The following is a 21,191-nucleotide window of genomic DNA, read 5'->3' on the forward strand; positions in this document are numbered from 1 at the left end:
GATCACAATAGTGGTGCATTTGTTACAACTGATGAACCTACACTGACACATCATAATCATAGTTTACATTACAATTCATTCTTTGTGTTGTGCATTATATAGATTTGGGCAAAAATATAATGGTATGAATCCATCATTATAGTATCATACAGAGTTTTTTACTGACCTAAAAATCCTCTGTGCTCCATCTATTTATCTCACTAGCAGAAACCACTGTTGTTGGGTTTTTTTTGTTTTGCTTTTTTTCTGTCTCCATAGCTTTGCCTTTTCCAGAATATAATATATTCTGAACCATACAGTATGTCATTTTCAGATCGACTTTTTTTACTTAGTAATATGTATTTAAGTTTCCTCTATGTCTTTTCATGACTTTACATATACTTTTTTTTTTAGTACATCCACTGTCTGGATGTACTACAGTTTATTTATCCACTCACCTTATGAAGAACATCTTGGTTGCCTCCAAATTTTAGCAATTATGAATAAAGCTGCTATAAACATCTGTGGGCAGGTTTTTGTGTGGACAAAATTGTTCAGATATTTTTGGTATATACAAAGGAACACACAATTCCTGGGTCAAAAGGTAAGGGTATGTTTAATTTTGTAAGAAAACACCAAATTGTCTTCCAAAGTGGCTATACATTTCACATTTCCAACAGCAATGAAAGAGTGTTCCTATTGCTCCACCTCCTTACCAGCATTTGGTGTTGTCAGTGTTCTGGATTTTGTCCCTTCTAATAGGAAGATAGTGGTATCTCATTGTTTTTCTAGTTTTCATTTCCTTGGTGACATATGACCTGGAGCATCTTTTCATATGATTATTTGTCATCTGTATATCTTCTCTCATGAGATTTCTGTTAAGGTCTGTGACCCATTTTTTAACCATATTTGGGGGAGGGGTTCTTATACTTGAGTTTTAAGAGTTCTTTGTACATTTTGAATAACAGATTTTTATCAGATGTGTCTTTTGCAAATATTTTCACCCAGTCTTTGGATTGTATTCCAATTCTCTTGATGTTGTCTCTTGCAGAATTTTATTTTTATTTTAATAAAGTCCAGGTTATTATTTTTCTTTTCATGGATCTGTCTTTGATATTGTATCTAAACAGTCATCATTATACCCAAGTTTATATAGATTTTCTTCTATGTTATCTTTGAGGAGTGTTATAGTTTTTCATACATTTAGGTTCATGATTCATTTTGAGTTAATTCTTTTGACAGGTATAAAGTCTGTGTCTAGATTCATTTTTTTGCTTGTGGATGTCCAGTTTTCTAGCACTACTTGTTTAGGAGACTACCTTTGCTCCATTTTGTTCCTCTCCTTCTTTGTCAAAATTTAGTTGTCTATATTTATGTGGGTGTATTTCTGGGTTCTCTATTCTGTTTTTTTGTGAGTTTTAATATTAAATTTTTGTTGCCCACATAAAACAAGTTTTGACGTCTTTTTCTCTTACTGATATCACAAAAAAAAATGTGAAAGAGTCATTTTATTTGTTCCTTAAAGGTTTAGAAAGAAATTACACTGTTAGAGTAACTTTTCTGGGAAGATGTTTAATTTTAGGTTTTTTTGGATACATATTATTCTATACATAGTTTTTTGTTGGGTTTTGTTACATTTTTCAAATAATTTATTCTTCTAATGTACATTTACTAAATTATTAGCATAAAATTTTTATTCATATATTTTCATGATCAGTTTATGAAGTGCTGGATCATTCCTGATATACATATATATGTATATGTACATATTTACATACATATATATTTGATGAATAGTGGTGAACTGATTTTTCTATGTTACTATTATTCTTGCTTGGTAATTATGATATTTATTAGTTTTTTATTAATTATCATTTGAATATTTATATGTTACCTCCACTACAAATTTTTATTTAAGCCATTAATTTTCTATTTTATCTTTAATAATTTTTCTACCTTTTATTTTCCTATGGGTTAAATTTGTTTGTTTGTTTGTTTTTAAATCTGAACAACATGATAAATAAATTTTACCTACTTAAAAAGTTCACCTAGGGCTTCCCTGGTGGTGCATTGGTTAAGAATCCATGTGCCAGTACATGGGACAATTGTTGGAACCCTGATCTGGGAAGATCCCATATGCCACAGAGCAACTAAACCTGTGTGCCACAACTACTGAGCCTGTGCTCTAGAGCCTGCGAGCCACAACTACTGAAGCCTGCGCAACTAGAGCCCATGCTCCGCAACAAGAGAAGCCACTGCAATGAGAAGCCCATGCACTGCAATGAAGAGTAGCCCCTGCTGGCTGCAACTAGAGAAAGCCCGTGTGCAGCAACAAAGACCCAACACAGTCAAAAATTAATTAATCAAAAAAAAGTTTACCTAAAATTTACCTAAGTAAACCATATGTATTCTTTTTTTTTCTTTTTTCTTTAATCTCTAGCCTACAAAGGAAATTCACATTTTTCTTTTTTCCTTTAACATCTTTATTGGAGTATAATTGCTTTACAATGTTGTGTTAGTTTCTGCTGTATAACAAAGTGAATCAGCTATATGCATATGTATATCCCCATATCCTGGGCAGGACAGTAATAAAAATACAGACATAGAGAATGGACTTGAGGACACGGGGAGGGGGAAGGGTAAGCTGGGATGAAGTGAGAGAGTAACATTGACATATATATATATACTACCAAATGTAAGATAGACAGCTAGTGGGAAGCAGCTGTATAGCACAAGGAGATCAGCTCGGTGCTTTGCGACCATCTAGAGGGGTGGGATAAGGAGGGTGGGAGGGATACCATATGCATTCTTTACCTTCACTTTCCATTTGCCTAAGGGGACATCAAGACAGCATTGTTTAGTTAATCTACACTTTGTTGTCAGGTTCCATTGCAGCTGCATCCTCACAAGTGGAGGTATTGCATCTATTGTCAGGTAGAATTGCTTACAGGAAAATATGGAGATGATATTTGAGAGATCAGTATTCTTTTAAACTCCATATAATTCTCTTCAGCCTCTGGCCTTCCTCTCTGCTCCTATGAGCATTACCTTGGTACAGAGAAATCAACTTTCTAAATCTGCTAGGCTCTAGATTATTTGCTTAGTAGTCAAATTTAACATCTAGCTTCAGGAAAGAGACCCTTTCTTATCAATGCCATATTGCTCTCTTTTCTCTTATTTAGATAAGTCTTCTTGGTACAAAACTTGCCACATGTGCAAACTTACTTATACTCAAGACCCAAAGTGTCCAACACACTTCAACGTTTGAAGATTACTTGCTCAGTTCCTAAATGCAATTCTTATATTCCAATATCAAACAATGTTATAATTTAAATAAGTGTTTTGTACATGCTTAGCAAGTGTTGACATCTTCTAAATGTAGCATGTATTAGGTTCCTCTCTAATCTTATCACTATCTCTAATTAAAATTAACAAACTAGTACATATTATCTTTAGCTCCCCTCTTCATGGTACTGACTTTTATAAAATCAAAGCTCTTGGCAACAAAGAATCTGCTAACTCAAGGTGAAAACACATTCAATATAAGGCTACTGGATAGATTACAAATTTATCAAATTAAAATACAGGGTGCCCAGTTAAATTGGAAATTCAGTTAAATAATAGCAACAACAAAGAAGTAGTAGAAGTAGCCCCATGTAAAATTCAGAGTATACTTATTAAAAATAGAACTTGAGGTTTACCTTAAATTCAAATTTAACTGTGCATCCTGTATTTTATCTGATAACCACATTTAGGTAAGAAACACAAATACACACTACCATCAACAACACTACCAAAAGAAAATAAATCTCATTTTTTTCTTGCTAGTCATTGCTGCTGCTGGATACAATTGCTGCCACCACTGGTCACTCTTGCTGCAGATTTTGGAAATATGGTTCTATAGGTGAGTTCTAAACTGCCCTTTTGCTTTCAAGTTATTTAGTGGAGACTTAAATTCTTAGTTAGCATCTTCATTTGTCTGTGACCTTAACACCAGGACAAGGAGAAAAATTAAATGTTCATCTTCAACTCTTTACTAGAAAAATTAGACCCCATCTCACACCAAGACTTCCAAAATTAGATGGAAGGGAGTGTTTTTCCCTCTAAAATAACACATTTGTATCATTTAGAGCATCATAAAGAAAAGTGTTTCCTTATTGTATGTTACTGAATGGAGACTACATATCACTCTATTAGTTGCAAAAAATGAACCAAACTTTTTTCTTTAAACTTATTAAGAGCAATTTATTTAGTAAGTGAAATTGAGAACCTTCAGGAAACCCTTTAACCTAAGTCAGCAAATAATTCTAGACAACAGGCTCAGAGTCTAATTTGACTGGAAATGTAAAGTTAAATGAGTTGAGGTGGGGTGGGGTAATCAGAAGGTTGGCATGGGGCCCGCAGGGGACTGGAAGTCTTGACAGTGTAGAGTTGGGAAGGCGAGAAACTCTTCCCCTCTGAGGCAAAGAACAGACAATTTGGCAAGGAGAGATGAGGGTGGAACAACAGCTGTCAAGGAACATGTTCAGAGCGGCCAGTTGAAGTGCATGCAATAGGGGATCATTCAGGGAACTTGAGCCATGACTCTAGGCATCAGTGAAATTTGAGGCCTCAGGCTGTTTGCAAGTGCTGGTGGTCTACCTGGGAGCTGCTGACACCTGTGAGTCTCTCCACACTCTCAGGGCAGTGTCTCAGGATGTCCAGTACTTCACAGGTCATTCTGGCCACTCCCATGGGTCCACTTCCACGGGATGCCAGCATGACCTTATTGGCTGATGCCAAAGGACCACTGGTCCTTCCTGACACCTGTGGCACATTCTCTAACAGCATCAGCTGAGCAGCCTCCTGGTACAGCTGGAAAGTTACTGCTTGCTTGGCCACCTGCTTAGATTTGGCCTGGGACTCTGGCCTCTAGGGCAAAGGCCTCGGTCTCCTCATGCATCCATACAGAAACATCTTCTGCCTCTCTCTGTGTTATCAGCTGGGAATTATCTGTATTGACTAGGTGCTTCAGGCTTGCAGCACTGGGTTCCCATTGTCTTCTTCTTTTATTAGTGTTAATTTCTTTATTTATTGAAGTATGGTTAATGTACAATATTATATAAGTCACAGGCATACAATATAGTGATTCATGATTTTTAAAGGTTATACTCCATTTATAGTTACTATAAAATATTGGCTATATTCCCTGTGTTGTACAATACATACTTGCAGCTCATTTTACACATAATAATTTGTACCTATTACTCACCTACCCCTATCCTGTCCCTGCCCTCTTCTCTCTCCTCACTGGTAACCACTAGTTTGTTCTCTCTATATATGTCTGCTTCTTTTTTGTTATAGACACTAGTTTGTTGTAATTTTTAGATTCCTCAAATAATTGATATCATACAGTATTTGCCTTTCTCTGTCTGACTTATTTCACTTAACATAATGCCCTTCATCCCTGATGTTGCAAATGGCAACATTTTATTCTTTTTATGGCTGAGTAGTATTCCATTGTGTGCGTGAGTGTCTATGGGTGTGCATGTGTGTATGTGTGTTTGTGTATATATACCATATCTTTTTTTTAATGGGGCTGAAATTTATTGATTTATTTTTTAATATCTTTATTGGAGTATAATAGCTTTACAACGCTGTATTAGTTTCTGCTTTATAACAAAGTGAATCAGCTATACATATACATATATCCCCATATCTCCTCCCTCTTACAACTCCCTCCCACCCTCCTTATCCCACCCCGCTAGGTGGTCACAAAGCACCAAGCTGATCTCCCTGTGCTATGTGGCTGTTTCCCACTAGCTATCTATTTTACATATCGTAGTGTATATATGTCCATGAAACTCTCACTTTGTCCCAGCTTACCCTTCCCCCTCCCCGTGTCCTCAAGTCCATTCTCTACCTCTGGGTCTTTATTCCTGTCCAGCCCCTAGGTTCTTCAGAACTTTTTTTTCTTTTTTATAGATTCCATACATATGTGTTAGCATACTGTGTTTGTTTTTCTCTTTCTGACTTTCTTCACTCTGTATGACAGTCTCTAGGTCCATCCACCTCACTACAAATAACTCAATTTCATTACTTTTTATGGCTGAGTAATATTCCATTGTATATATGTGCCACATCTTCTTTATCCATTGATCTGTCAATGGACACATAGGTTGCTTACATGTCCTGGCTATTGTAAATACAACTGCAGTGAACATTGTGGTAGATGACTTTTTTAATTATGGTTTTGAAATATGCCCAGTAGTGGGATTGCTGGGTCATATGGTAGTTCTATTTTTAGTTTTTTTAAGGAACCTCCATACTGTTCTCCCTAGTGGCTGTATCAATTTACATTCCCACCAACAGTGCAAGAATGTTCCCTTTTCTCCATCGCCTCTCCAGCATTTATTGTCCGTAGATTTTTTTATGATGGCCATTCTGACTGATGTGTGGTGATACCTCGTTGTATTTTTGATTTGCATTTCTCTAATGATAAGTGATGTTGAACATCCTTTCATGTGTTTGTTGGCAATCTGTATATCTTCTGTGGAGAAGTGTCTATTTAGGTCTCCTGCCCATTTTTGGATTCAGTTGTTTGTTTTTTTGATATTGAGCTGCTCCATGAGCTGCTTGTACATTTTGGAGATGAATCCTTTGTCAGTTGCTTCATTTGCAAATATTTTCTCCAATTCTGAGGGTTGTCTTTTCATCTTGTTTATAGTTTCCTTTGCTGTGCAAAAGCTTTTATGTTTCATTAGGCCCCATTTGTTTATTTTTGTTTGTATTTCCATTTCTCTAGGAGGTGGGTCAAAAAGGATCTTGCTGTGATTTATGTGAAAGAGTGTTCTTCCTATGTTTTCCTCTAAGAGTTTTATAGTGTCTGGTCTTACATTTAGGTCTTTAATCCATTTTGACTTTATTTTGGTGTATGGTGTTAGAGAGTGTTGTAATTTCATTCTTTTACAGGTAGCTGTCCAGTTTTCCCAGCACCACTTAATGAAGAGACTATCTTTTCGCCATTGTATATTCTTACCCCCTTTATCAAAAATAAGGTGACCATACATGTGTGGGTTTATATCTGGGCTCTCTATCCTGTTCCATTGATCTATATTTCTGTTTTTGTGCCAGTACCATACTGTCTTGATTACTGCAGCTTTGTAGTATAATCTGAAGTCTGGGAGCCTGATTCCTCCAGCTCCATTTTTCTTTTTTCAAGATTGTTTTGACTATTTGGGGTCTTTTGTGTTTCCATATAAATGTGAAAGTTTTTGTTCTACTGTGAAAAATGCCATTGGTAGTTTGATAGGGATTGAATTGAATCTGTAGATTGCTTTGGGTAGTATAGTGATTTTCACTATGTTGATTTTTCCCATCCAAGAACATGGTATATCTATCCATCTATTTGTATCATATTTAATTTGTATCATATTTAATTTCTTTCATCAATGCCTTATAGTTTTCTGCATACAGGTCATTTTTCTCCTTAGGTAAGATTATTCCTAGATATTTTATTCTTTCTGTTGCAGTGGTAAATGGGAGTGTTTCCTTAATTTCACTTTCAGATTTTTCATCATTAGTGTATAGGAATGCCAGAGATTTCTGTGCATTAATTTTGTATCCTGCTACATTTCCAAATTCATTGATTAGCTCTAGTAGTTTTCTGGTAACATATTTAGGATTCTCTATGTATAGTATCATGTCATCTACAAACCATGACAGCTTTACTTCTTCTTTTCTGATTTGGATTCCTCTTATTTCTTTTTCTTCTTTGATTACTCTGACTAAAACTTCCAAAACTATGTTGAATAATTGTGGTGAGAGTTGACAACCTTCTCTTGTTCATGATCTTAGAGAAATGGTTTCAGTTTTTCACCACTGAGAATGATGTTGGCTGTGGGCTTGTCACATATGGCCTTTATTATGTTGAGGTAAGTTCCCTCTACGCCTACTTTCTGAAGGGTTTTTATCATAAAAGGGTGTTGAATTTTGTCGAAAGATTTTTCTTCATCTATTAAGATGATGATATGGTTTTTCTCCTTCAATTTATTAATATGGTGTATCACATTGATTGTTTTGCCTATATTGAAGATTCCTTGCATTCCTGAGTTAAACTCCACTTGACCATGTTGCATGATCCTTTTAATGTGTTGTTGGATTCTGTTTGCTAGTAATTTGTTGAGGATTTTTACATCTATGTTCATCAATGATATTGGCCTATAGTTTTCTTTCCTTGTGACACCTGTGTCTGGTTTTGGTATCAAGGTGATGGCGGCCTCATAGAATGAGTTTGGATGTGTTCCTCCCTCTGCTATATTTTGGAACAGTTTGAAAAGTATAGGTGTTGGCTCTTCTCTAAATGTTTGATAGAGTTCACCTGTGAAGCCATCTGGTCTGGGCTGTTTGTTGGAAGATTTTTATCACAGTTTCAATTTTGGTGCTTGTGATTGGTCTATTTATATTTTCTGTTTCTTCCTGGTTCAGTCTCAGAAGGTTTTGCTTTTCTATGAATTTGTCCATTTCTTCCAAGTTGTCCAATTTATTTGCATATAGTTGCTTGTAGTAATCTCTCATGATCCTTTGTATTTCTGCAGTGTCAGTTGTTAGTTTTTCTTTTTCATTCTAATTCTATTGATTTGAGTCTTCTCTCTTTTTTTCTTGATGAGTCTGGCTAATGGTTTATCAATTTTGTTTATCTTCTCAAAGATCCAGCTTTTAGTTTTATTTATAATTGCTATTGTTTTCCTCATTTCTTTTTCATTTATCTCTGATCTGATTTTTATGATTTCTTTCCTTCTGCTAACTTTGGGGATTTTTTGTTCTTTTTTCTCTAATTGCTTTTGGTGTAAAGGTAGGTTGTTTATTTCAGGTATTTCCTGTTTCTTGAGGTAGCATTGTGTTGCTATAAACTTCCTTCATAGAACCTCTTTTGCTGCATCCCATAGGCTTTTCATCATTGTGTTTTCATTGTCATTTGTTTCTAGGTATTTTTTGATTTCCTCTTTGATTTTTGCAGTGATCTCTTGGTTATTTAGTAGTGTATTGTTGAGCCTCCATATGTTTATATTTTTGACAGATTTTTTCCTGTAAATAATATCTAGTCTCATAGCATTGTGGTCAGAAAAGATACTTGATATGATTTCAGTTTTCTTAAATTTACCAAGGCTTGACTTGTGACCCAAAATATGATCTATCCTGGAGAATGTTCCATGGGCACTTGAGAAGAAAGTTTATTCTGTTGTTTTTGGATTGCATGTCCTATAAACATCAATTAAGTCCATTTTGTTTAATGTATAATTTAAAGCTTGTGTTTCCTTATTTATTTTCGTTTTGGATGATCTTTCCAATGGTGAAACTGGGATGTTAAAATCCCCTACTATGATTGTGTTACTGTCAATTTCCCCTTTTATGGCTGTAAGCATTTGCCTTATGTATTGAGGTGCTCCTAAATTGGGTGCATAAATATGGGTGTTATAACTTCTTGTATTGATCCCTTGATCATTATGTAGTGTCCTTCTTTGTCTCTTGTAATAGTCTTTATTTTAAAGTCTATTTTGTCTGATATGAGAATGCTTCTCCAGCTTTCTTTTAATTTCCATTTTCATGGAATATCTTTTTCATCCCCTCACTTTCAGTCTGTATGTGTCCCTAGGTCTGAAGTGGGTCTCTTGTACACAGCATATATACAGCTCTTGTTTTTGCATCCATTCAGCCAGTCTATGTCTTTTGGCTGGAACATTTAATCCATTTACATTTAAGGTAGTTATCAATATGTATGTTCCTCTTACAGTTTTCTTAATTGTTTTGGGTTTGTTATTGTACATATTTTCCTTCTCTTGTGTTTCCTGCCTAGAGAAGTTCCTTTAGCATTTGCTGTAAAGCTGGTTTGGTGGTGCTGAATTCTCTTAGCTTTTCTTTGTCTGTAAAGGTTTTAATTTCTCCATTGAATCTGAATGAGATCCTTGCTGGGTAGTGTAATCTTGATTTTTCCCTTTCATCACTTTAATTATTTCCTGACACTCCCTTCTGGCTTGCAGTGTTTCTGCTGAAAGATCAGCTGTTAACCTTATGAGGAGTCCCTTGTATGTTATTTGTTGTCTTTTCCTTGCTGCTTTTAATATTTTTTCTTTGTATTTAATTTTTATAGTTTGATTAGTATGTGTCTTGGCATGTTTCTCCTTGGATTTATCCTGTGTAGGAATCTTTGTAGGTGTTCTGTAGGTGTTGTTCCACATGTAGATGTATTTCTGATGTATTTGTGGGGAGGAAGGTGATCTCCACATCTTACTTCTCCATCGTCTTGAAGGTCTCCCTCACCACATCTTCTTTATTTATCTCTTGATGGACACTTAGCTTGCTTCCATATTTTTGGCTATTGTAAGTAATGCTGCTATGAACACTGAGGTGCATGTATCTTTTTGAAATAGTATTTTTGGTTTTTTTGGATATATACCCAGGAGTGGAATTGTAGGATCATACGGTAGTTCTATTTTTAGTTTTTTAAGAAACCTCCATACTCTTTTCCACAGTGGCTGCACCAATTTACATTCCTACCAAGTGTGTACAAAGGTTCCTTTTTCTCCCCATTTGGCCAACATTTCGTTTCTTATTTGTGTTCTGTCATCATTTGAATTAGCTTCACCAGGTCAATTTCTTTTATCCTATTTGAGCTAACTGGAAGTTTACTTTTTCATTCAAAGACTTTAACTAAGATTCTAGAAGGCATCTTCTGATATTGATTTCTTCCCTGCTTCCTACCTTGTTTTCAGTGTATAGGCCTCTTGTTACAAAAATACATCATGAATTAAAAACAATATAAGGGAATCAATAAAGCACTTAAATGGGGAGAAAAAAAACCCACACAAATATATTCTGAACTCGAATCTCTAGCTCTAGCAAGGCCATTTCCTGCTCCTGCATTGCCCCCTGCTGGGATGCTCCATCACCTGCACCTGTGCCTCCTGTTCCTCCAGCTGCAGCTTAGTCTAGGCCACCTGAAGCTGATTGGCCAGGTCACCCTGTGCTCAGAGGGTGTTGACCTAGATGTCATACTTGGCCTTCTTCAGCTAGTTGTCCCTCTGCAACTTGGCCATCTCAATCTCACGCAAATACTGAGCAGACACATTTTTCTGCCTGGTTTGGCCTTTGGACCCCAGTATCTCTTCACCTCCTTTCCTCAATCTGAGCATCTTTCTGGACTTGAGTTGTTCGAGTTTTCACTGAGGAGTGCAAATATCTGATCATCATGAATGTCCTTCAGGGTGTAGCTAACCACACTGATAAGTCTTACAGAATTCACAAAAAAATGGTTGTTCTTATTACAATAAAAAATTTAAAATCTTATTCTTCTCATTAAAAGTCTGTGTTCCAGTGAATAAATCCCCCTTTAAACATGTTTCTTAGTTTTTCTATTACCCTGAAACTGAAACAATTTAATTTAACTGATTTCAAATTTTTCCATTCATATGTTTTTCTTTTTAATTCAGTCAAGGTGATTTTTGTATGATAGTTCAGCATATTACTGTTTAATTTAGTGAACTGAATACTCTTTATACTTCTTTTGGGGTGTTCAATTATGTTATTATATTTTGGACATTCTGTGTGATAGATAAACAGCCACATTTTTAGTCTTCTTTATTTCAATTTAGTGTATGAGAAAAACCTTCCCCAATAACACGATCAACCCTTCATTTTCTCTCTACACCTTGATATAAAATAACCACACATTCCAGAATGAAGAGCCTCCTGTTCCTCCTCTCTGCACTCATCTTGTACAGAGAAAAGCTATAATTTCTGACAATGTATAATAGTAGATTTGAAGGGGCCAGGATAGGTCATTAATTGATAACTACAATGAGCTTTTGTACATAAGTAACACAACTTGATAAAAATGTGGGAGTGAACTACTCCGAACTAGAACACAGAAGTCAAAAAGTACATGAAATTAGTCAATGAGAAAGAAAGAGTATTCTTTTAAGTTTATTGATCTCATATGTAGAGGCTACACTATATATCTTAGAAATAGTACTTCAGAAGTAATTAATATAAAATATTGTTCTCTTGTTCATAATTATTTTTGAGGTTTAGAAATTTTTCCTTGGAACAATAAGTGATGAGATGTCAACAGATACATTTTCTATGCAACATTTTTATCCACTAACTATATCAGAAATACATAATTTATATATATATATATATATATTACAGTATCTGCTGAAGTGGCCTATATTACTAAAACAAACAGACAAAAACCATGAGTAAGTTCTACAAGTCTAGAATGAAATACTAAGATGTAATATGTAATTGACTTTCCTATATATATATTTACTAATGGAACAATTTTTGGTAATTAATTAAAATGATGAAAGCCCTTAAGGGCATTTATTTAAATCAAGAAATTTAAAGTGTATTACTGTATTATGATTTCTCTGGTCTCTGTTATATGAATGTCTATAGATTAAATAACCTGACCATTTAATAAGTATTATTTTGCCTTTTTAGTGACATGTAAAATAGCCACATGTGCTATTTGCTAACACAGAGATGACGCTAATCTGAATAAGTACCCACAAAGATAGCCAGGAACAGAATTCAGGCAAACAAAATTTATCTCCCTATGATAATAATTATGCTATCATAATTTGGAATAGCCCAAGGCCACTTTTTGATAACATGCTGAAATAATTCACTTAAGAATTTCCAAATTAGCCTACAAATCAACTTTTAACAAAAAACCTGCCATCATAATGGATCAGATAATAGCCCACACTGGGACTTTTGTATGCCCCACTTTCAGTCAGAACACATGGATTAAACTTTTCCTGTTGCAAGGAAGATGCTATGAATTTAATTAAGGACCAGGGTATTACAACACAGCAATGTGTTTCAATTTTAATCTAATATGATTTACTTCCAAGAAAAGCTGGACATTTGGTCTAGTGGTTGATTAGATTGGATCAAGTTGGAAGGTATTTTCATTACTCATTGTTTGATTTGCCTCCTTTCTTGGTGGTCAAAAAGGAATAACTATAATATTAATGATAATAAGTAATAATAATACAATATGGCTACCTTAGAAAAAATAATTTAGAATGTATTTCAATATTGTTCTTATGTTTTACACAGTGAGAAACTAAAAATAAAATGCATTAGAGACAATGATATTTGAAATAAATAAGAAAAAATAAGAATATATCATTATCTCTTATTAAGAATCAAATGCTAGAATTAAGATAATTAGAATATAAACCTTTATATTTAATAAGACTTTTAGGTAAAATATTCCTGTGAATAATGTTTTCTAATTGAAATAATGTGTATAATATATATTATTATTAGGGAAATCTATATTTACAATCACATAAGATAAAAAATTTATTGCCATTCTTTGAATAGCAGCAACTCAGGTTTTTTTTTTAAATCTAAACACTTTGCTGTTACATATTTTCATCAGAAAAAAAAAAACTACAGAAAAAAACTAAAAAACAAAACCCAAAGTACATGCACAAAAAAGCCCACCTCAGTTGTTTACTTTTATTATGCACCATGCATTGCGTCATTAATAACCATCTAATGCTTGGCCGAGCAGCCAGGTTGTTCAAAAATTTAAACATATACTTTCAGTATGTGGATGCTTTTAGACTCAGTGAAAGACACATTTTTTTACAAGAATGATTTAATGGGAAAATAAGATTTCTGTGTCCACCTTTTTCCTATTTTTTTTTTCAATTTAACATGTGTATCTATAACCTATACAGTTTATGTTGTTACATATTTATTTTATACATAAGTATGCTATTGAGCTCTAACAAGAGATTCTAATGACTTCTAATTTCCTCTACATGAAAAAAGTCTAATAAACTATGCTTTGAAATATTTCCCAGTTTCGTGAAATAAAGTTTCTGAAAGCCAATCAGTGCTTCTACCTAAAATAACTAGAAAAGCCAACAAAATACACATCTTACCTGTTTGAAGGAGACAGAAAGCTAACAGTGCAGATCAAAATGAGAGGTGCAAAGGCATAGAGCAGGAGAAATCTTGGAATAGTGACCTGGGTGCTATAGCTGCTTCTACTCTAAGAGAATTTCCTAATTCTGATTAAAGCAGGAGGTTGAAGATCCAGATCATAGCCCAGAGAGTAGTACTGTGACTGGACAAAGATGCCACAAGAATTTCTGGTGAAGATGGGGATTTCAAAGACATAACTACTTCTCTCTTAATACATTTGCTAAAGCCTAAAGTTGCTTGAAATCATGACTAAAATCATTAGCAAAATGTCACTGACAAGCAAACAGGATATTTTTGAAAGCTTCATTAGGCATATACTAGAGTTAAAAAAACCACTAGAGCAATGGTCCACAAAATATAAGAGGATTATAGTTGAAAACCCTGGAAACCCAAAGACAAATCAAAGGTAAACCTAGATTTATAAGGATTGCAATCCAGACTCAATTCAAGACAACCCATAATTAATGAGACTAGTAACCACTCTACTTTCCTAAAAGAAGGAAATGTTAATAATTTCCAAAGGAAGATAACAGTATCTGAAAAGATACAGAAACAACATGGACCATTTGACTGGAAATGAAAGACAAAAAAAATAGAATTATACCCACAGATGATTCAAGTATTGAGGTTACCTAACAAGGACATAGAATAATTCTGATTAATAAGTTCTAGAATATATAAAAATATGAAAAATGGAAAAATGCATAGAGAATTTAACAGGAAACTATAAAGTGAATTTTTAAAAATCTAGATGTTCTAGAACATACAAAATCCAGAATTCTAAAATGAATTTAATAGTAGACTATATACAGCAAAAAATAAAGAGAGAGACAGAGTGAATTGTAAGATAAGTCAATTGAAAGTGTCCAAATGGAAGCACAGAAAATAGAAAAAGAAAGAGAGACAGAGACCATTTTTTTGCAGAATATAATCTACTACTCTTCAGCTAAATTTCTGTTAACAGGTGTTTTATTTCCTCATCCAACTCTCAATTTAACTGATACTTGGGGGTAATAAGGCATCTCCTAGATCTGTACAACAGTTTTGTTTTTTGTCCAATTGCCTCCAGTGGAATGACTATATTAATATAAAGACATAACCCCATGAATTGCTTTGAGGCACAATACTTTGTTCTAAACGCTTACTTCTTTTGTTAGGTGTTATTTTGATCAGAGGATAAGCAGCACCTCATGTAGAGCTGTATTTTCTCAGGATCCATTTGCAGCCACTTCAGGCTACTGTTAACTATTTCCTGATTCATCTTTACATCATTTCTTTATTATTTCTGAACAGCATTTTACTGCATCAGCATCTTTAGTTGTGGCCAAGCCCACAAACATATAGCCCAAGAACCACTGTGCCTTCTCATTTCATATATCCAAATAGCGACCTCCAAGGATCAGTAGGAAATCCACCTTTGAATTCTAAACCCCAACTGAATAAGCAACAGTTTTTTTTTCTTTCCTGGGGTTGGAAGAAGGTACATGATCAAATTTAATTCCCCTCACATATTCTGCACAGTAATTTCTGTGATTGGATTCCCTTTGGAGTGTTGTTTTAATTTATCCAACTAAGGAGGGTTCATTTGCTTGGCCATAAGAAAGAATTCTTTGGTCATGTCACATGCTCTTAAATATTCAAATATCACCTCCTGGGGACAAGATTTAAGTTTTCCTGTAAAGCCACATATACTTCCTTAATTCTGCCTATTCAAAGTCTTATTCTTCAACTTCTGTAGTCAAATGGTGGTAAATTACCAATTTAAATATGGAAATGAGATTTGGAAGCTTCCATTGTAAAACTATCTTGCTTTGTTTAATAAACATAAGTTTTAGACCATTCCGCCAACAAGATAATGAAGTTCTCTGAGGTTCTATTGGTTCCAAAAGGCAAGCTACAACCACCTCATGGATAAAATATGTCCCCCTAAAATCATCATTAATGACATATTTGTATATTAATGTAATATATCCCTAATTGTGTTGCTTGCACTGCAATTGTCTGCAAGTCTCTCAAAAACCCTTTTTTGCTCTGAAACTTTCACAGATTCAGATTTCTTTCTGGTAACTTTTGTATAGATGTTAATAAGATCCTCATGTGATATATATGTGTCTACCAAAATCCAAAAAGTCTCCTATAGTGTTGTAGCACTTTATTGTTAGAAGAATGAAGTAAAAGAGTTTGTACACTGTACTGTTTATGGAATGTCTTCTGTGACCCATGCTCAAGCTATTCCTAATAATTTAACAAATTGATCTTGTCCTGTATTTTAGACGGTATAATTAACCATTAGTCATGTATCCCACTGCATATTGTACATATGTTATAACAATTAGTCATATACTTTATTCTATTTCCCAAAATTTCTTGGCTATCTTTTCTGAAAAAGATAATGTTATATTATAATCAATGTAGTGAATCAACTTACTTTTGATGGCAATCAAGTCTATACCTCATTTCATCAGGTCATTAACAGTATACTGGAAAATTCAGACACCCTATGAGATGAGCAGTGAATAATCTCCTCCGATGTTTCCACCAAAAATCAATCAATCAATCGAGAGATAAAGTAAAAAAGTAATGAAAGAAAGAAAGAAAGAGAGAGAGGGGGACAGACAGGACAAAGCAAGAAAAGAAAGGAAAAAAATTAAAAGGAATATGTGCTTGGCTTTCTTCAAAATTGAGATAGAACATAAAAGGAAACCTTAGCCAACTCTACAACATCCTAACAGTCAATTTTACAATTTAGCTTGTCATCATAGCAGGCAGCAGATGCTATTAGAGAAACTATGTAATTCAAGTCATAAGAGTGAGCATTTACTTTTCAGGAACTATCTAGTTTTCATAGAGGGCAGTGGGAACTCTTGTAAGTGGAGATATTTTGAATCTAGTATGCCTACTTCTGCTATTCTTCTTTGAATACAAAATTTCTGCTTTCAAAAATTCCAAAAAGTTTTTATTTAGCACAATAATAAAACAAAGTTTAGACTTGCCCAATATCCAACTATAAGTATTCAATGATGATTTATTGCATTTATGGTCTCATTCATTCCAATTATGTCTTCTGGTACTGGTGACGTTACCACACCATGGTACAGGATAATCTATATTTTCACCATAACATTGGTAATGGCTGCCATAGTATGAATTTACATTCCAGGTTGCAGTTTTAACCATCTGATCATATCCCCTTGTCTTCCAGTATATGGTGTATCAATATCTATTTCCACAAAAAGTTTTCTTCTCTACCCAGCCTGTTTAACTTTAATTATAGTGTACAATCTTGGAGCCCTTGTTGGAGATTTAATGAAATTATATTGATCCTCAAATCATATCATTTATCCTCTATTACTACCACATTGAAAGATTAAGTTTCTTCAGTACCCTGTTCTGATATCTTGGTGTGGTGTGTGTGTGTGTGTGTGTGTGTGTGTGTGTGTTTCTCCTTTAATGTGCTTGAATTTAAACGTATCTGAGATGAGATAAAGGGAACATATTTGGCAGGTTCTTTTAGCTGCTGTGTTGCCTGCCAGGGGTTGGTTTTTCTCCATCCAGATGGCAATAATGTGCCACTAGCTTTTTGTAGCAATCACATCAATCTCCTCCTTTTTAATTATTTCATTATTGATTAAATATATATTGCCCCTCAATTTAGCATTCTTATTTCCATTATTGTTATTTTTGCAGCAACCATTCTCCTTTTAAATGACTGAAACATCATTAATACCCTTAAAGACCATGTTTTCATAGTAAATAGCAGGTTGGCCCAGGTTCTAGTACGGTCTCTTGCTCTCTTAAAAGGAGAGTTGAATAAAGGTCCATGCATGGGGTGATGGCTACTGATACCATAGCTTCTACCACTGGTTAAATCAGAGGCATATCATTTGTCTTGCCTCATTACTCATCACTGCACATTCCATTTTATGTAATTGGTAGCCACAACTGCGTTACTATTGTAACAAATTACCAAAACTTAGTGTCTTAAAAATATGCTTATTATCTTACAGTTTTGAAGTCAGAAAAGCAAAATGGGGCTTATTTGGCCAAATTCAAGATATCAGTAGAGCTATACAGTAAGTCCCCTACATACGAACGTTCAAGTTGTGAACTTGCAAAGATGTGAACATGCGTTCATATGTCCAACCACATAAGTTAGTTCACATGTCTGGTGTACTTGTCACGTGTGTGCATCCTGTACAAGTCATTGTGCTTTTGTGTACTTTACTGTACTGTATAGAGTACAGTAATACAGTATCTTTATTTCAAGCCCAGGAAGTCTGGAAGCAGGCATAAAAGCAGCGGTGATATAGCTGATACTGCTAAGAAGCGCCAAGTAGTGATGATGGAAACAAAAGTGAAAATAATTGAGAAAGTGAAGCCATGCAAAAAGATAGCTTGCCCTCTGTCTCCTGTTGCTGACGATCCTTCAGCTCTACTATCTCCCACCTCCTCTCCCTCCTCCAGTTAGTAACTCTTCTCTCCTGCTCACTCGATGCCAATCCCTGTATGCCAGTTGTTGTACTGTACTACTGTATTTTTCAAGGTACTGTACTGTAAGATTATAAATGTTTTCTTTATTTTTTGCATTTGTTTTTTATGTATTATTTGTGTGAAAAGTATTATAAACCTATTACAGTACAGTACTATTTAGCCAATTATTTTAGTTGGATACCTAGGCTAACTTTGCTGGACTTACGAACTTACAAACGTGCTCTCGGAATGGAACTCATTCGTATGTAGGGGACTTACTGTATTCCTTCAGGAAGATCTAGGGGAGAATCTATTTACTTCCCTTTTCTAGCACTGGAAGCTGCCTGCATTCCTTAGCTCATGGCCACTTTACTCCAATTGACAGCTTCTTATATCATCATATTTCTTTCTCTGATTCTTATCCCCCTGCCTTCCTCTAATAAAAACCCTTGTGATGACATTATTTCCACTCAGATAATTCAGGAAAATCTCAAGGTTCTTAACTTAATCTGCAGATGCTTTTGCCATACAAGGTAACATATCCACAGATATAGGAAACTATAGAAAAGGCATCTTGTGGGGGAGGAATGTTATTCTTCTTGTCACAGTTTCAAATATGTCTCAACATTCTCTTTGTTTGATTTTGTTTACTTTGCCTTCCATGTCAGTGGATGTATTACCACTTAAGAGATTGGCAACACCAAAAAATAATATCTCAGAGCCATTTTCTACTTTCTATGCCCCCCTTTATTTACAACCTACCTGCAATGCCCATTCTGCTTTTTAAGGAGCAGTGGTCATAGGTTTGGATGGGCAGATTCATGAGAGTAAATAGGCTTCTCTCCATATCAAGTGTACTTAGCTAAAAGCTAAGAGTATCAATATTCTCTGAGGGTGAGGTAACCAACATAGAATAGCTAAAGTCTAAGACCTATAGTCACTCTTTCCGAAGGTCCAGATATCCTACAGTCTAGATGTGTGTAATTATGAGAGATTAACATAACTTGAGGAAGAGGTCTGCTCAAAGAAGCCATGGTTTCCTTTCAGTGATTTTCCTTAGCAGCTCACATTATTCCCTCAAGGCTATGTTACTAGCTAGGTGCAAAATTCTCAAGGCATACATAATAATGTCCATTTTCTAGTGCAGCTGCATCTAACCATATCCAGTTATTCATTACTTGATAAACAACATTGACATTGAGATACAGATGCTAATTCAGTACATAGCCCTGGGCTGGATTCTCATTTATCATTGAGCCAATACAATCAAATTCCTAATAGTTCCCTGAGGTGATGTTTTAAGGTAGATTTAATCAAGAGTTGACTCCTCAGGTACCCTTGATGCTGGAGTAAAGACTACCAAAACAGTTATGCCTTTCCCTTCTAGTATCTTTCAGCAGATTTTGGAAACGTGTGTTCATTATCATTTCAAATATTGGCTTTCTGTATTCTCTCTCCTCACATTCTTGAATTTCAATTACCCATGTTTTAGACTTTCACTGATTTCCACAATTCTCTAGTGTCCTCTCTCTTCTCTCTCCCATCTTACATGTTTTACATTAAAAAAATATTTTAAATATTTTATTGAAGTTAGTTGATTTACAATGTTGTGTTAGTTTCTGCTGTACAGCAAGGTGATTCAGATATAGATATTTATTTATTTATTGTTTTTCATATTCTTTTCCATTATAGTTTATCACAAGATATTGAATATAGTTCCCTGTGCTACACAGTAGGACCCTGTTGTTTATCTATCCTATATATACTAGTTTGGATCTGCTAAGCCCAAAATCCCACTCCATCCTTCCCCCACAACCCCTTATAAGTTCTACTTTTGCTGTTACTGACACTCCTTTCATTGAGAGGTGGGGTCTATATCCCCCTCAGCTGAATCTGAGGTTGACCTTGTGGATTGCTTAGCACAGCAGTCCCCATCTTTTTTGGCACCAGGGACCGGTTTTGTGGAAGACAATTTTTCCACGGACTGGGGACAGGTGTTTCAGGTGGTAATGCTAGCGATGGGGCGGATGGTTCAGGCGGTAACGGGAGCGATGGGGGGAATGGTTCAGGTGGTAATGGCAGCGATGGGGAAGAGCAGATGAAACTTCGCTTGCTCACCCGCTTGCTGCTCCTCTCTGCTGTGTGGCCTGTCTCCTAACAGGCCGTTGACCACTACTTGTCTTCAGCCCTGGTGGTTGGTGACCAACCTGGTTTAGACCCTTGGAGTATGGCCAAAGGGATACTCTGTGGCTTTTGAGGACAAATCGTAAAAAGTACATAGATTCTACCTTCCTCACTCTAAAGATATTTGTCCTGGGAACCCAACCACCATCCTATGAGGAAGACAACTTGGGGAATCTACATGTATAGGCCCAGGTGGTAAGTTAACAAGGTCCTTCCCACTGTCAGCCAGCATCTTCCTTCAAACATGTGACTTAGAGAGCCTTCAGATTATTTCAGCCTCCAGTCTTGGAGTCTTCCCTCTCAGGCCTCAGATTTAATGGAGCAGTGATAAATGATCTCCATTATGGCCTTTCTGAATTCTTAACCAGTGTTATTCAGGTGCATAATAGATAATGGTTTTATGCTGAAATTTGCTCACAATCTTGAGGTAAACTTTGAAGTAATTTGCTACACAGCCATAGTAACTAGAATAGGAGATGATAAGAGAATGAAGGGCTGGCTGCCTCATCTGGGTGAATGTGTACTTCATCTGAATGTGAGTGAATAGCAAATTCTTTGAAAAGGTGTCA

At 35.2% G+C, this 21,191-nt stretch overlaps 1 pseudogene; it reads right to left on the reverse strand.

The window, feature by feature from the left end:
* Nucleotides 1–4,590: 4,590 nt before the first annotated feature.
* The window catches only part of LOC137211056 (flotillin-1 pseudogene), a 110,616-nt pseudogene continuing 94,015 nt past the window's right edge, over nt 4,591–21,191 (reverse strand).

Source organism: Pseudorca crassidens, chromosome 18, assembly GCF_039906515.1.
Source record: "Pseudorca crassidens isolate mPseCra1 chromosome 18, mPseCra1.hap1, whole genome shotgun sequence".
Lineage (NCBI taxonomy): Eukaryota > Metazoa > Chordata > Mammalia > Artiodactyla > Delphinidae > Pseudorca > Pseudorca crassidens.